Genomic DNA, 17,479 nt, shown 5'->3' with positions numbered 1-17,479 from the left:
AGATCCTACATGCCGCGGAGCGGCTGGGCCCGTGAGCCATGGCCGCTAAGCCTGCGCGTCTGGAGCCTGTGCTCCGCAACGGGAGAGGCCACAGCAGTGAGAGGCCCGCGTACCGCAAAAAAAAAAAAAAAAAACTGGTCTCAGAGTTATGAAAACTTTGTAACACAGTATCTGACATCTGGAAAATGCTTGATCAATATGAGCCATCATTTCTGTGCAGGTGCTAGTTGTGATGATGTAATAAGAGCAGTAGTCATAGTAACAGCGAGCGCGCTTTAGCGCGTAACGGGTGCCTGTGAGGTTGTCAATGCTGTCCCCATCTTACAGATGGGGAACCCGAGGCTGCGAAGTTACAGAGCCAGGCTCAAAGCTAGTCCGACTGACCCTGAAGCCTGTGCCCTCGACCTCTTGCCTTACTACATCTTGGGACTTGTGTGCCACTTGGGACCTCTGACTCTTCCATTATAAGAGGGAGGAAGGATAGCAATCCTGAGTGCCAGGCTCTGGTGAGGAAGGAAAGAGCAGTGTGTGTGAAGCACCTCCTCACAGGACCAGGGAACCCGACGCCTGTTCGTGTTCTCACACGCCTCTATGAGACCACCTGCTGCGTCCTGTGTCCACTCACCGCCATGCCTGGCATCCAGATCCCCAGAAGGTGCAATCTTTGCCTGCCACCCACAGCCCTCTCCTCGCGTACGGGATCCTTTGCCCGCCTCTCTCTGCTCCTCAGCCCCATGGATGGAAGCATCTCTGTGGGAGCAGCTTATTGGAGAGCAAAGTGGGATTTGCCCACAGGAGATGCGAGTTCAAATTGTAGTCACATCCTGCACTGTTTCTGATCCAGGACAAGTCACCTGACCTCTCTGAGAGTCACTGTCCCCATCTGCAGAATAGGGAGAATCGTAATTCCCACCTTGTAGGACTGTGCGGTAAGGCCAGAGGGAGGCGTCAGAGCTGAGGGTGCAATGCATTCTGGACAGCGCTCTTACCCAGTGGCCTCTCTGCGTCCCCAGAGATGCTCTAACTGCGCCTGGCTTTCCCTGGGCATCGTCTTAGCACACGCTGGGAGCCCTTGAGGTTAACCCCGACTGACTTAAAGCCTCCCCTCCTGGTTTCCCAGGCTGAGCATCAACTTCCTGCCCACTCCCTCCTCCTGGGACTCACCCAGCCACCTGAAACTCACTGTGCTCTATTATTTCTTTCCTACAAAATGTCCTAAAAGATTTTAAGGCCCCACTCCCCCTCCCCTCGCCGGCCTTTTTGCATCATCCTCAAACTCCCCTCCCCACCTTCCTTCGGGGCTGTTTCAGCGCCTTCTGGCTGAGCTCTTGCCTCCGATCCCACCACACCCCAATTCTGCAGTGAATGGGTCCTCCCCAAACCCGGCTCTTGTCCCATTGCAGCTCTGCTCAAGAATCTTCAGTAGCTCCCCACTGTGTGACGTCTCAACTTGGCCCAGCTCTGAGGATCTCCATACCATGGCTTCATCTTAGTTACCCACTTAACTCCCATTACTTAAGAAAGCAATCTTGCCAAAGTTTGGAAGCATCGAGATATCTTAAATAGGTGAGTGAATAAGCTGTGGCATGCCCAGACAATGGAATACTATTCAGCACTAAAAAGACATGCGCTATGAAGCCGTGAAAAGACATGCAGGAGCCTTAAATGAATATTACCGTGAAGAAGCCAATCCGAAAAGGCTGTAGACTGTATGCTTCCAGCCCTGTGACATTCTGGAAAAGGCAGAACTATGGAGAGAATAAAAAGATCAGTGGATGCCAGTGATTAGGGGCAGGGAGAGATGAATGGGTGGAGCACAGAGGATTTTTAGGGCGGTGAAAATACTCTGTGTGATCCTGTGATGGTGGATACATACCCTTATAGATTTGTCCAGATCCACAGAATGTGCAACACCGAGAATGAGCCCCAGTGTAGACTGTTGACTGCGGGTGATGATGGCGTGTCAATGTAGATTCATCAGATGTGATGAACGGACCACTCTGGTGGGGATGTTGACAGTGCGGGGAGGCTGTGTGTGTGTGGGGACAGGGACGGGGGTATATGGGAACTCTCTCTACCTTCCTCTCAATTTTGCTGTGAACCTACAACTGCTCTAAAATATAAAGTCTTAAAAAAGTCTAAGGGACACAACTTAATTGTAGAAATATTAGAGATACAAATGAAAAACGATCGACAGTTGTACCACCCGGAGATAACCACTGTTTAACACTTTGCTGAATGGTCCCTCAGAACCTGTAGATGCGTGTGTGTAGCCATATCAACGTGTATTTATTTTAAACAAAGACAGAATGTGATGCTGCCTCGGCGTGGGGACCTCCCTTTCCTCTCAGTTGTGTGCGGTGGGCATCGAGGGGGCAGCCGCCCAGTGAGTGGACGCCTCTAGTTCACTCAGCTGACCTCTTCCCACTGGCATTTAGGTTGCTCTTTCTGTTTACTCTCCTTTCGGTGTTATTCTTGTCCCCAACATTTTGCTTTAAGTTTTGTTAATCTTTTTATATCCCTCTCTGCACTCCTCTCCCCAGGTTTTCTTTTTTTTCTTCTTAAAGAATCCATGCTAACCTTTATTTTATTTATTTATTTATGGCTGCGTTGGGTCTTTGTTGCTGCACGCGGGCTTTCTCTAGTTGCGGCGAGCGGGGGCTACTCTTCCTTGCGGTGCGCGGGCTTCTCATTGTGGTGGCTTCTCTTGTTGCGGAGTGCGGTCTTCAGTAGTTGTGGCTCGCGGGCTCTAGAGCGCAGCCTCCGTAGTTGTGGCACACGGGCTCAGTTGCTCCGCGGCATGTGGGATCTTCCCGGACCAGGGCTCGAACCCGTGTCCCCTGCATTGGCAGGCGGATTTTTAACCACTGTGCCACCAGGGAAGTCCCTCTGCAGGTTTTCTAATCTGCTAGTTTGGAAGATATACATTGCGTTCCTATTATTTTAGCAGGTACCCTTAACTTTCCCTTATTATTGTGTTAATGTTTCACAGAAAAGTGCATAAGATATAAATGTGTCACTGACGCGTCCCTGGGAAGTATCCCCTCCCATCAGGCCCTCCGTCCCTGGAGCAGCCACTGCCCCGGTGGTCATCTGATCCCTACTTTGCCTTCTGCTCCCCTGGCCTGTGTATGCATCCCTAAATGTTCCATTTTCATTTATTTCCAAATTGATACCAGTGGAACCATATCATATGCATTTTTTTTGGAGGGAGGGGTGGGACTGGCTCCTTTCACTCAACACTCTATTAAAGATTCATCCGTGTCGTGTGTAGCCCTAGGCGATTGGTCTTCATTGCTGTATATTATTCCTTTGCATGAATATACCACAGTTTATCCATTCTAATGCTGATGGACATGTTTTCCCTTATGCTTTGGGAATTACTATATATACATATACATACGTATATATACACATACACACAGGCACATATATATGTGTATATATATTTTTTCACATGTATTCTGGTATTTGCATTTCTATTGGGCATATACTAGATGTGGAATTATAGGTCATAGGGTGTATGTAGTTGTACCTCATTATGGTTTTAATTTGTATTTATCTGATTACCAGCGAGGTTGAGCCTGCTTTTCTGTGTTTATTGGCCTCTGGATTTCTTGTAAAAAGTGTCCTCCAGTTTTCCAGTTATGGTGTCTGTCATTTCCTTATTACTTTGTAGGAGATCTTTATATATCCTGAACCAGTTGTTTGGTACATGTATTATAAATATCTTCTCTCATCTGTGGATTTTTTTTTTTTTTTTTTTTATTATACGCGGGCCTCTCACTATTGCAGCCTCTCCCGTTGCGGAGCACAGGCTCCGGACGCGCAGGCTCAGCGGCCATGGCTCACGGGCCCAGCCGCTCCGCGGCGTGTGGGATCCTCCCGGACCGGGGCACGAACCCGTGTGCCCTGCATCGGCAGGCGGACTCTCAACCACTGCGCCACCAGGGAAGCCCTCATCTGTGTATTTTTTAATGGCATTTTTTTGGGATAAATTATAGTAGAGTTGAATTTATTAATCTTTCCCTTTATGGTTAATGACTTGTTTTTATCTTAAGGAAGGTTTCCCTATTCCAAGTTCGTGAAGAGAGATTTCTACCTTAATTCTAAAGACTTTGTATTATTGCCTTCACATGTAGGCCTATAATTCACACAGAATTGAGTTTTTTGTCTATGGTGTGAGGTAGGGCTCCAGTTTCATTTTTTTTCCCATATGGATGCCCAGTTATCCCAGCATGCTTATTAAAATGGAACACAACAGAATAATATCTTCAAAGAGATGAGCGAAAGTAACTGTCCAGCTAGAATCTAAACCAGGCTAAACCGTCCCTCAAGAGGGACTGCGACACAAAGACATTTTGGATGAAGACGGAGAGAGGTTTACCGCTTGTGACCTGAACTGAAAGACCTTTTAAGGGCTGTAGGCAGGAATGGAGTGACCGCATGCAAGTGGAAGATCTACCCACATCTCCGCCAGGTTCTGCAGGCTGAACCGTCACAGTTTTTTGAGGTCATGAGAAGCGTTCAAACAGAGCCCACTGGACAGGCCATGAGTGTGCTGGGGTTTGGTCTGATCGACCCTGCAAGTTATTTTCACCCCATGGCTGGGCAGACGGCTGCTGGCCTAGGCCCAGAGCCCTTGCTGAAGTGAGGTTTTCTTCACCTTCACAGATAAGGGAAGCCAAGGGGCATCTGCCTGTTCATGTCCTCCCTAAGTGGAAGGGAGATGCTTTTTACAAGAAATAACTTTTTCAGCAAATCCAGTGTATTTTTTTAACCTCTCATTTTTTTCCCCCTGCAATTGTGACATGTCTACATGAAATTGGCCACAGGAAGGAAGCCTCGTTCAAGAAGCTATTTTCTGAACATCCCTCTACACCCTAGATTTCACAACAGGCATGCCTTTAGGTGGGGAGATGGAGGCTTCATGCCCTCAATGGCAGTGGCAGTTTGGGACTCAGATGCTCTCAGGAGGTACTTAGGGCTTCTGTGGATCCCCTTGTCTGGTCAGAGAGGGTAAGAATCAGAGGGATCATTAAATATTGCCTTTAGAGAAGGAGGCCTTCAGAGCAGAGCATCTAAACACTTCTGGAAATGCGCCTGAAGTGAGAGGTCAACTCCATGAGACTCTGCAATGGGGAAGTTAAGAGTTTGGAGAAGGACTAGGAAAAAATAGAGTGACCCAACCACTGGGGGGTCCCAGTGGCCTGTACTGCTGCGCTTTTTCTATATGTTTGTTTGAGTTCACATAACTATTTTGGACAATTCTGTCAAACGCCAGTTTCTTTTCCATCGACCCCCTACACTTCGTCAATGTTAATCCCACAAGTTTAGATAGGTTTCTGTGGAGCTGCCAGTCGAAAGATCCTGGCTCAATATTTCGGGGAGCACCTTTCTCCCAGAAGCAATCAAATACTTTTCCTAGAGCAGTGGTTCTCAAAACCCTCAGAATCACCCAGGGGCCTTCTGGGAAGACTGCTGCTCTTAAAAGTACCCCTTCACGTAAGACGGTGAGCCGGGGTCACTGGTTTATGGCCTGAGGAATGTGCAGCCAACATTGGCCTCTTGCGTTAGTGACTCGCCTCAGTGTGTGTGCTCGTCCGTATAAGTCAAGGGAGGGTCTCCCTCCAGTTTCCCCACGGGTCTGGCCTCTGAACTACGTGGAGTTTGTATCCAGCCCAGCTGCCCTTAAAAGTACTAATGATTGGGAATTCCCTGGCTGTCCAGTGGTCGGGATGCCATGTTCTCACTGCCGAGGGCCCAGGTTCAATCCCTGGTTGGGGATCTAAGATCCCACAAACCGTGCGGCATGGCCAAAAAAAAAAAAAAAAAGAAAGAAAGAGGGACTTAACCTGGTGGTGCAGTGGTTAAGAATCCACCTGCCGGGCTTCCCTGGTGGTGCAGTGGTTGAGAGTCCGCCTGCCGATGCAGGGGACATGGGTTCGTGCCCCGGTCCAGGAGGATCGCGCATGCCACGGAGCGGCTGGGCCCGTGAGCCATGGCCGCTGAGCCTGCACGTCCGGAGCCTGTGCTCCACAATGGGAGAGGCCACAACAGTGAGAAGAAAAAAAAAAAAAAAAAAAAGAATCCACCTGCCAATGCAGGGGACACGGGTTCGATCCCTGGTCTGGGAAGATCCCAGATGCCGTGGAGCAACTAAGCCCATTCACCACAACTACGAGCCTGCGCTCTAGAGCCCGCAAGCCACAACTACTGAGCCCGCGCACCACAACTACTGAAGCCGTGCATCCTAGTGCCCGAGTGCTGCAACTCCTGAGCCCACGTGCTGCAACTACTGAAGCCCGCGCACCTAGAGCCCGTGCTCTGCAACAAAAGAAGCCACCGCAATGAGAAGCCCGCTCACTGCAACGAAGAGTAACCCCCGCTTGCCACAACTAGAGAAAGCCTGTGTGCAGCAACAAAGACCCAATGCAGCCAAAACAGAAAAGAAAGGAAAATAAAGTACTAATCATTTACATTATAGGCATGACTGAAATTGTCTGACTTTCTGTCCTTTGCTTCCCACCATTCTTCTTTCTCCTTCCTGTTGGAGGTGGATGTCTCCACGCATGTTTGCGTTGAAGTACAGATGCAGGTGATAACTGCCGTCTTTAGCACCTGCCAGGTCCCGGCTGCTTCACACATCTCATTTCACCTTCGCAGCAGCTCTTTGAGGTGGATGCTTCTCTCTGCAGTTTGCAAAGGAGGACATGGGCTCAGGGCAATCAAAGGGACTTCGGGGCAGGAGCGCACGGCTGGGGTGGTGGAGACAGGACGTGAGCTCAGTCAGCGTGCTCCGTAACAGACTAGGACCTGTGCAGCGCTGGCTCAAAGGTCGTAGGAACTCAGAATCTTCCATGGTTAGGTTGAGTTGTTTCCTAGTGTTGACTTTGCACAGCTCTCCTCATGGTGAGTGCCCTGGAGAATCTGTGACGAAATATTCCCGGAGGCATGGAGCGTGACTCCTGCTGAAACCAGAGCAATTATACCCGAGCACCTGACTGTTCCCCAGTCAGGGCTTGTGGGGCTGTTGGACGTGATGGACACAAAGTGTCTGGCTTTGGGGACAGGAGAGCCTTTGTTCCAGAAGCTGTTCTCAGCAGCCTGAGACGTTCTTGCTGAACTCTTGCCAGGAATTAGAAGACCTCTTAGCCGTCAGTGCGCTTACTCGGTGTCCATTTGATTTGCCATCTAGTATATGTTGCCTTGCTGCCTCGTAATACTACCCGATTTTCCTTTTTCAGTTTTTTCATCATTCAAGGAATGGATTTGACATTTAAGGTCCCGTATGAGTTTCCTCTTGCTGCTGTAACAAATTACCACCAACTTAATGGCTGAAAACAACACACATTTAAGTCCTGGAGATATAACGTACAGCACGGTGACTCTGGTTAACAAAATGTCTTGCGTATTTGAAAGTTGCTAAGAGAGCAGATCTTAAAAGTTCTCGTCACGAGAAAAAAAAATTCTGTAGCCAGATGTGGTGACAGATGTTAACTAGACTTTTGCGGTGATCATTTCACAGTGTGTACAAATGTCGAATCATCCTGTTGTATATGTGAAGCCAATATAATGTGGTATGTCTGTCCTACCACACCACTTTGTTTTCCTGCAGCTCTGGAGTCAGAAGTCTGACACGGGTCTCACTGGGCTGACAGCAGGTGTGGGCAGGGCTGTGCTCCTTCTGGACGCGCCAGGGGAGAATCCTTTCCTGGCCTTTCCACCTTCCAGAGGCAGCCGCATCCCTAGGCTCGTGGCCCCTTCCTCTTTCTTCAAAGTCAGCAGCATAACAGCTTCAAATGTCTCTTTCTCTCTCTCTCTGACTCTGTTTCTGTCATCACGTCTCTTTCCCTGACTCTGACCCTCTTGCAGTCCTCTTGTAAGGACCCTTGTGATGACACTGGACCCACCTGGATGAGGCAGGATACTCTCCCCATTTCAAGACTTATAATCACATCTCTTTTCTGTACTCCCCCCCCACCGCCGCCCCGCCCTTCTTTCTGTCACAGGATCTGCACAAGTTGTAATCCTGTATGTGTGTTTTCAGGGCTGTCTCCCCCACTGTTTTAGGAACTCTGTCTTGTCCACAGCTCTATTCCTGGGACTGAGCAAGGGATGTTGCTTGAATTATCCTCAAATTGAAAATTTTCTCCTTTGATCCATTCCTATCCACTTGCAGGCCGTGTGTTTGTCCAATAAGAGAGGAAGAAATCCAACACAGTATTCTAACCCCAGGGGCTTTGCAGCCAGTGTCGCGGCATACACTTAGGTAAGCATCGTGGCCTCCCCAAGTGGCCCGGTGCTGTGGGCAGTGCCAGGCCCGGGGAGCTGGGCGCTGGGGAAGTAAACCCTCCGTGAAGATGCCAAGTAAAGGCGGACCTCGGCTCCCGTCTCCTTTTCTGGTTGCTTTTATTTTCTCCGTGAAATAGGAACAAGATCAAGGGAGTGCTGGAGGCTTGAGGAGAGAGAAAGTATGCGATGGTTTCCAGGAGAGAGGAGCAGGATAGAGAGATGGGTCCAGTTACCGGGCAGCAGGAAGGCGCTCAGAGGACCAGGAACGTGACTAAAGAGAGGCGGGCCAGCCGTTGTGTGCTCTCCCCTGGCCACGTTCCACCGCGGGGCACAGGCAGGAGAAAGGGTGGCGTTTGGCCAGGCTTGGTACCCGCCGAGAGGGTGACACTCTGCGGGTACTGGTTCCCCTTCCTTTTGGGCCGAGCAGGTGGGACCCCCCACTGCGGACAGAGGGCGGGTCTGGAGGTGGGAGTGGCGCTCACGGACCTCCAGAGCAGCCAGGATGTGTCCATCAGGGAAACCCCAGTGTACTTTCCTCCGAGGCTGTCCTTAACTCTGATCTCATGAACACATGGTAGGCGGAGAGCACAGGGCCCTGAGGCCACTGACCCAGGCCTGACGCCCCCGCTAGGGACCATGGTCTGAACAGAGAGCTCAGCACACAGATCTTTACCTGGAAACTTGAGCGGCCCCCATGCCCAGCAGGTGGGGGGCATGGCAGTGTAAATCCTCAAGAAACTTACATTCTGGTTGTGGTGGATCAGCTGACACCAGAACACAGTTACACGTGATATTTAACTAGCTCAGAAGTTATTTCTCATTCAGACCTGGGGATTATGACCCAGCCTGGTTTGAATTTACCCCTGAGCCAGGCAATAGGAGAAAAAACCAGGGGCCAGGAGAGTTGAAGGCCAAGTTCCTGTCTGTGCTGTGGGTTGCTCCTGACAGGTGTGTTCTCAGGGCCTTTTATGGACCACATCTGTGGCTCAGGCAGCCCCGGGGACTCCCCCGGTCTTCTGGTGTGGTAGGTCCCGCTGATGGGAAGTGACGCCCCATCATTCAGTTTCCTTTCACATCAGTTTCTTTTGAATCCTGTTACTCTCACACTTCAAGAAGTGTTGGGAAAAGCCCTTCCTAGGAATTTCTGGTGCTGTGGGCTTTTGCCCCTCAGACTGCCCGCAGGGCCTTGGGGACTGACAGGCAAAGGGTGGGCGTCATCGAGCCAGAAGGCCACCAACTGGGGTGAGGGAACTTGGTGATGCCCACCAGGCAGGTCTAGCTGCTCCCTGCAGGGCTGGCACTCGCCCAGGGACAGTAGCACTCGGTCATTTTAGAAGCCACTGTGCTCTCCGAGGGACCCTGTGCTGGGTCACTGACCCTTTGACAGTACCAATGGGGTGACTTTGGTTTGGGGGCAGATTTGAAGGCTGGGGAGCAGAGGAAGGAGGGAGTGGAGGCGAAGAGATTTAAAAGAGACTGAAGCTGGGAATTCCCTGGTGTCCAGTGGTTAGGACTCCACGCTTCCACTGTCGGGGCCCGGGTTCGATCCCTGGTCAGGGAACTAAGATCCTGCAAGCTGTGTGGTGTGGCCCCCCCCCGCCCCCCCCCCCCCCCGAAAAAAAGAAAAGGAAGAAGCATAACTCAGTGGTTCTCATCTGGGGGCGGTTGTACCCCCAAGGGACATTGGGCAGTGCCTGGAAACGTTTCTGGTTGTCACAACCAGAGGAGGGGGTGCGATTGGCATCTAGTGGGTGGCGGCCAGGGATGCTCTCAACACCTGCAGTGCCCAGGCCGGCCCCACCATGAGCTATGATCCAGCCCTAAAGTCAGCAGAAGCCACTCGAAGGAGCGGCTGAGGCTGGAGGACAGGGAACCCGAGGATTTCCACCCGAGCCCCTCAGGAAAGACTCATTCTGCTGGGAACTTCTCCAGTGGAGAAAGCTCCTTTTTTTTTTTTCTTGAGCTGCCAACAGTGTGTGTGATGTGGCCTTTGGGTTGAATTGTGGACGTGGAAAAGTTGATGTTGGGCTCCGGAGTGTTGATCTTTTCCCTATGAAGCGTCCTTTTTGATTTCCCCTTATCTACACAGGAGAGGGTATCGCCAGTTATTGGCCCCTTGATACACATGATTTACATCCCATGTTGCCTCTCCTTGGATGGTCGCTGTTGAACCTTTCCTCTAGTGGGGACACAGCAGCTCGGGCTGGTTTTAGGAGGTCCTGTGCACCTGGGCGTGGCAGGTGGTGCTATTGGTGATGGTTCACCCCAGACCAGCCTTGCTGGGTGCCTTTCCCACTAACCTGACTCTCGCCACCGAGGATGGCTCCCTGGTGGCCCGTACCGGTCCTTTGAAGGCTCAGCCCCGCACAGGCGGCCTTGGACGTGGAGCACAGAGGGGCTGGCTGGGCCTCTCTGCCCTGTCCGACTCATGCCTTTTCAGGTGGATCCGAGGACCATCTGTCATCTCGTGATGGGTCCATGGAGAACCCTTCTCTCTTCAAGACTGCCCTCGATGTAAGTGTTAGGCAAGTGTCACAGAAAATGAGGGATGAGGGTGGGCGCGAGCATCCTCAGATCGCTGAGGCTCCAGGTCCGGGATGTACACGGGGGAACGCAGTGTGGAAAGTCCACGCTGACATGGCAGCTGAGAACCAAAACCCCTCTGAGCTTGAGGTCAAAGTTGTCTAAAAAAAGAGAAACCGAGAGTCTTGGGCCACGTGCCCGGAGAGCCACATGTCTGGGCTAGGGGCCTGGCGTGGGGGCGGCATAGGAAAAGCCTGAAAATTCTGCAGTGTTTTGTTTTCACTCACCTAGATTTAGAGGAGTCTTCTGGCAAAACGAAACTGCAGTCTTACTTCCCCACCCTAGCCTCCTGGTGACCGCAGTAATGGGCTTGCTCTTGGTCACGGACTCTGGATGGCTTTGGGGGTTCAGCTTTGCCAGCAGGTAATTTATGGACAGTACACTTCACCAGTTTTAAGTGGACAATTTAGTGAGTTTCAACAAACGTGTACAGTCGTGGAAGCACCGCAATTACGAGATAAAACGTTCCCATCACCCCCCGAAGTTCTCTTATCTCCTTGTAGCTAATCTCCTCCCTCTTCCCCTGGTCCCTGGCAACCACTCATCTGCTTTCGCTCACTGTGGTTTGGTCTTTTTAAATAATTGCATGTACATGGAATGTTACAGTAAGTAGTCTGTATGTTTGGCTTTTTAAACTTGATGTCACACTTTTACGATTCACCCGCACCGTCGTGTGTATCAGCAGTTTGTTCTTTTAGCTGAGTACTGTTCCATGGCCTGGCGACACCCCAGTTTGTTCCTCAATTCACCAGTCTTTTTAGGAATGAAGTTTTTAATATTTTATTTATTTATTTATTTATGGCTGTGTCGGGTCTCAGTTGTGGCACGTTGTGGCGCGTGGGCTTCTCTCTAGTTGTGGCACACGGGCTCTCTAGTTGAGGTGCGTGGGCTTAGTTGCCCCGCGGCATGTGGGATCTTAGTTCCCCCATCAGGGATCGAACCCATGTCCCCTGGATTGGAAGGCGGGTTCTTAACCACTGGACCACCAGGGGAGTCCCCAGTTCACCAGTTAATGGACAGTTGGGTTGTCTCCAGTTTTTGAAGCCTTGAATAAAGCTGCTGTAAACATCCATTTATAGATACATTAATGTGAACGTATGTTTTCTGTTTTTGTGGCAAATACCTATGAGTGGAATTGCTGCGTCATGTGATAGGTTTATGGCTTACCTTTTAAGGGACCACCAAACTGTTTCCCAAAGCAGCTGCACCACTCTACACTCGCGCCAGCAGAGCCATAGTGCCCGTTGCCCCACATCCTTCGCAGCACTTGGCGGTGTTAGTGTTTTAATTTTAACTCTCCTAATGACCATATAGGGGTGTCCCTTCGTGGGTTTAATTTGTATTTCTGTGATGACCAATGATGTTTTCATGTGCTTATTGGCCCTCTGTTTATCTTCTTTGATGAAATGTCTGCTCAGATCATTTGACTATTTTAAAAAACTGGGTTGTTTGTTTTCTTATTATTGAGTTGCAAGAGTTCTTTATATTCTAGAGACAGGTCCTTTGTCAGACACACGTTTTGCAACTATTTTTTGTGGTTTGCCTTTTCATTTTCTTAACAGTGTCACCTAAGAGCAAAACTTTTAAAATTTTTGATGAAGTCCAGTTTACCAAATATTTCTTTTTTTTTTTTTTTTGTGGTACGCGGGCCTCTCACTGTTGTGGCCTCTCCCATTGCGGAGCACAGGCTCCGGACGTCCAGGCTCAGCGGCCGTGGCTCACGGGCCCAGCCGCTCCGTGGCATGTGGGATCTTCCCGGACTGGGGCATGAACCTGTGTCCCCTGCATCGGCAGGCAGACTCTCAACCACTGTGCCACCAGAGAAGCCCTTTTTTAAAAAATTAATTAATTAATTAATTTTTGGCTGTGTTGGGTCTTCGTTTCTGTGCGAGGGCTTTCTCTAGTTGCGGCAAGCGGGGTCCACTCTTCATTGCGGTGCGCGGGCCTCTCACTGCCCCGGCCTCTCTTATTGCGGAGCACAGGCTCCAGACGCACAGGCTCAGTAGTTGTGGCTCACGGGCCCATTTGCTCTGCGGCCTGGGGGATCTTCCCAGACCAGGGCTCGAACCCGTGTCCCCTGCATTGGCAGGCAGATTCTTAACCACCGCGCCACCAGGGAAGCCCCTCAAATATTTCTTTTATAGTTTTTTTGTGTCCTGTTTAAGAAATCTTTGCCCAACCCAAAGTCACTTAGATTTTCTACTGTGTTTTCTTCTAGAAGTTTTATAGTTTTAGCTCTTACATTTATGTCTTAGACTTATTTTGAGTTCATTTTTGTATATGATATGAGTCACTGGTCTTTTTTTTTTTTTTTTCTATATGTATGCCCAATTGTTCAGCTGTTGGGACTACCATTAGTTGGAAAAATTATTCTTTCTCTGTTAAATTGCCTTGGCACCTTTATAGAAAATCAACTGGCCACGTCTAAGTGGATCTATTTCTAGGCTCTATTCTGTTCTGATTTTACTGGAAGAAGTAAGATTAAAGCACAGTGCCTCTCGTGAAAACCCATTCATACTTTATCCAATAATGTATTTATCTAGGATGCCAATTAGAATATTTCTACTCCAAAGCTAAAAAGAAGAGTGGATATATGTCTCTGTATAACTGATTCACTTTGTTGCACAGCAGAAACTAACACAACATTGTAAAGCAACTATACTCCAATAAAAATTAATTAAAAAAAAGAATATTTCCATTTCCTCTGAAGAGTATAGTCTATTTTTGTGCAAGATTGTAGTGCGTTTCGGTCAAAAGCATTAATATCTGGGAACAGTTTAAATACTGTAACTCGTGGAAACAAATGGTCAGAATGGTCGGATGCCTTTTGAGAATGAGGTGTGACAATCTGAAATGTACACCTTCTCCCTATTTCTGCATTTCTTTATCTTACACAACTCCCAGGTCAGTGAGTGTCCAAGAGAACCTCTGCCTTAAACCTGGGAGGATGGGAGCTGGTTTCAAATACAGGTCCCCATCTCAGTGCACCTTAGTAACGCTTCCCAGTTTCTAGGACTATCTTAAATCTTCTCTGGTTGTTCAGATGTCAGGCATGAGACTACCTGGGTGAGTTTCTGTTCCCTGGCTCAGTAATTAATATGCACGTTCATCAGTTGTAGACAGTCTGGGGTTACACACATGTGTGATCCTGCATTCCCATCTCAGGGTGTGAGGGGGAAAAAGGTGAAAGAGCACTTATATTCTCGCCACCACAAACCATAGTTTTGTATTTGCATTTATTCTTTATCACATGCACAGAAACAGTGATACTCTCACAGCGTGTTCTACTTTCATGTATGATATGTTTGATCCCATATGATGTTCTCTAGGGCTTCTTACTCTTTGGTGTTTTAAACACTAGCAGGAAAAGAACCCTGTGTGTATTGGGGGAATTGATGCTTTGATTTTGTTATCAGGTGATTTTAAAAACCAGCTCCCATATGGCAGTGTCATTATTCATAAAAGAAATTTTGGCTCCAAAGGGCGAAGACCGTCTCAGACTGGTGTTGTCCCTGTACCAGCGTCTGAGAACTGCCATTTAGACCCATGGAAAGGACACAGGGTCAGAATCAGGCAGTCTTGGGATGTCAAGGGTGTTCGAGAGGGGATTCCTGAAGGGGAGGAGGTTATGTTAGGTCAGCCCTCCGGTCCTTTCCAACACAAGGAGCGGTTGATTTCATGATCTGGAAAAAACCTGGAATTGCTTCTCAGTCGTCTTGCTCTGATGGCTCAACCCTCATCCCAGGTGCCCAGTTTCCCCAAAGAAACAGATATGTGAACTTAGGGCTGGAAGTGTCCTTAGAAATTCAGTTTGCTCTCTTTACTAAGGGGAGTTGATTTGTCCACGGTTACCCAGTCAGTCAGTGACAGGGACAGCTCTCCTGGGCTTTCTAGCTGCTGGATCAGCCAGCCCAGCCTGACGATGCGGCCGTTCTGGCTGTCTGCTTCCTTGCCAGCTCTGTCCCCTTCTGGGGTTGCGGGGAGTATGGGACAGGCACCACGCCCGGTTTGTTTCCCTCCTGTCTTTTCGCAGTGATCCTTAGAGAAGCTGTCACTCCGATGCTTTCTGTTTTCCACTGTTTTATCGCCGTTTCTGACGGGGAGGTGGGAACGTGCGCGGATGCCTGTCTGGATCTAGGGTCTGCGTGCAGGATCCAGGAAGTGCTTTCAACCTCTGAACTGACATTTCCTATGTTCCGATAACAACTAAGTGCTAACTACACAGGATGAGCGCGGAGAGCAAACCGGAGGCGGCTGGCTGGGGTCGTGGCGTGGGGAGCAACGATTTGCTTTCTTCCTTTAAAATTTTCAGTATTGCCGAGTCATTAATTTTTAATGAATGGGAAGTTGTGAGAAATACAGAGCGATGTGTATACAGGCTCCGCGCTTTTGTTTTTGAGTTTAGAAAAATGATGCCCGAGAGCAAAAGGCTGGACAGCTGCTTGGTCTCCTACTTGCGGGTGGAACTTAGAAAATAAAAGTGGAATTACTTCACATTGTTTTCGAAGCGTTAGTCATCGCAATTTGAAAAAAGGGAAGTCAGACATATACAGGGTGGAAAAAAGCAGTCACTATTGGTGGGTGATGTAAGCATATGTGTCATCATATTAATTAATAATTGATATTAATATGAACAGGGAGATGAGTGAGGTGGCCAGTTATAAAACAGCTACTCAGAAATCTGTATTTTCCCTTTAAACCAATAATGATCACTTAGAAATCGTAATGGAAGAAAGATTTCATTTTCAGTAACAACAAAATGCATTAAAAACCTAGGAAATTTTTCATAAAAACGTGTAGGAGCCAAAGTGAAAAAACTCAAGACTCTGTTAAAGGGCATAAAAGATGACACGGATGTTCTTGGATAGAAAGACCTACTATTGAAAGTATGTCAGTTCTTCACGAATTATCTATAATTCAAGTGCAGTTCCAAGCAAATTATTCGTGAGCTTTAAAAATAGCCCCACAATTAATCTAAAGTTTATCTATAAGACCGTACATCGGAGCATGGCTAGGAAATGGGGGTGTGTGTTTCTAGCTTCTACAAAATTTATTTTAAAATTTTCGTATAGTAAGTTTCACTTTTTTTGAGGTACGGTCTTTATGTTTTGACAACTGTGTGGGGTTCTGCAGCCACCAGCACACCAGGAAATGGAGCTGTGCCACTTCCCACCCCACCCAGTACCCCGAGCTGCCCCTTTGTAGACGGAACCCCCCGCCCCCATCCATAATCCAAGGCAGTCACGGACCTCTCCTCTCCCCTCTAGTTTTGCCATTTCAAGAATGTCGTATAAATGGAGTCATACAGACTGTACTTTCTTATGTCTGGCTGCTTTCATTTAGTGTATTTCAGATTCATCCATGTTGTATGTAGTTGATAGTTTGTTCCTTATTATTTTGTTTTGCTGAGTAGTATTCTGGCTTATGGAAATGCAGCATATACTGTACCATCGTAGGGAAACATACCACAGTTTCTTTATCTGGTCATCCACTGAAGGACGTCTAGATTGTTTCTGATTTTTAGCAATTTTGAGCAAAGCTAAAGCTGTAAGTTTTGAAGTTTTTTGTATAGATTTTTGGGAAGACATGTTTTCAACCCTGTAGGGTGAGGGTGGACATGCTTGCCTTATTCCTGAATGTAGGGGGAAAGCATTCAGTTTTTCAACGATGAGGATAATGTTAGCTGTAGGTTTTTTGTAGATGTCCTTTATCAGGTTAGAAAAGTTCCCTTATATTCTTAATTTGCTGAGAGGTTTTTTTTTTTTAATGTCATGAATAGATATTAGGTTTAGTCAAATACATTTTCTGTATCTATCCAGATAATGATGTGTGGTTTTTATTCTTTAATCTCCTAATACAGTAGATTACACTGGTTGATTTTCTCATGTTGATCCAGCCTAGAATTCCAGGCTAAATCCTACTTGGTGTTGATTTTGTTTTCTTATGAATGGCTGTGATTTGTTAATATTTTAATGAGGACGTTGGTACCTATATTCACGAGGGATATTGGTCTGTCATTTTCCTGTCTTGTGTAGTATTTCTCTGGTTTTGGTATCTGGGTAATGCTGGCTGCATGGAATGACTTGGGAATTGTTCTCTTATCTTTTATTTTCTGGAAGACGCTGTGTAGAATTTGTATTATTCCTTTATTAAATGTTTGGTAAAGGGCTTGGAGTTTCTTTCTTGGAAGGTTTTTTAAAAATGCAAACTCAATTTCTTTAGATGTAGGACTATTTAGATGATCTGTTTTGTGAGTTTCGGTAGTCTGTCCTTGGTCAATTCCACCCAAGTTGTCCAATTTCTCATAGAGTTGTTTATAATATTACTTTGTTCTTTGTTTATTATCTCTGAGATGTGTATGATAGTCCTTATTTTGGTAGTTTTTGTCTTTTTTTTTTTCTTGGTCAGTCTGGCTAGAGGTTTATCAATTTTCTTGATCTTTTCAAAGAAAGAGCTTTTGGTTTTATTGATTCTACCTACTGTTTTTCTGTTTTTAATTTAATTCACACTCGTTCCTGTCTTTATTTTTTCTTTCATTTTGCTTGCTTTGGGTTTAATTTGCCCTTTTTTTTTGTTTTCCTAATTCCTTAAGGTAAAGTCA

The 17,479-nt window shown here is 47.7% G+C and overlaps 1 protein-coding gene across 1 annotated transcript in view; it reads left to right on the top strand.

The window, feature by feature from the left end:
* The window catches only part of IRF8 (interferon regulatory factor 8), a 93,960-nt gene that overhangs the window by 37,107 nt on the left and 39,374 nt on the right, over positions 1 to 17,479 (top strand). The gene's annotated exons all lie outside the window — the stretch shown is intronic.

The sequence above is a fragment of the Tursiops truncatus genome, chromosome 19 (assembly GCF_011762595.2).
Source record: "Tursiops truncatus isolate mTurTru1 chromosome 19, mTurTru1.mat.Y, whole genome shotgun sequence".
Lineage (NCBI taxonomy): Eukaryota > Metazoa > Chordata > Mammalia > Artiodactyla > Delphinidae > Tursiops > Tursiops truncatus.
This window is presented reverse-complemented; position numbering and strand designations above follow the sequence as displayed.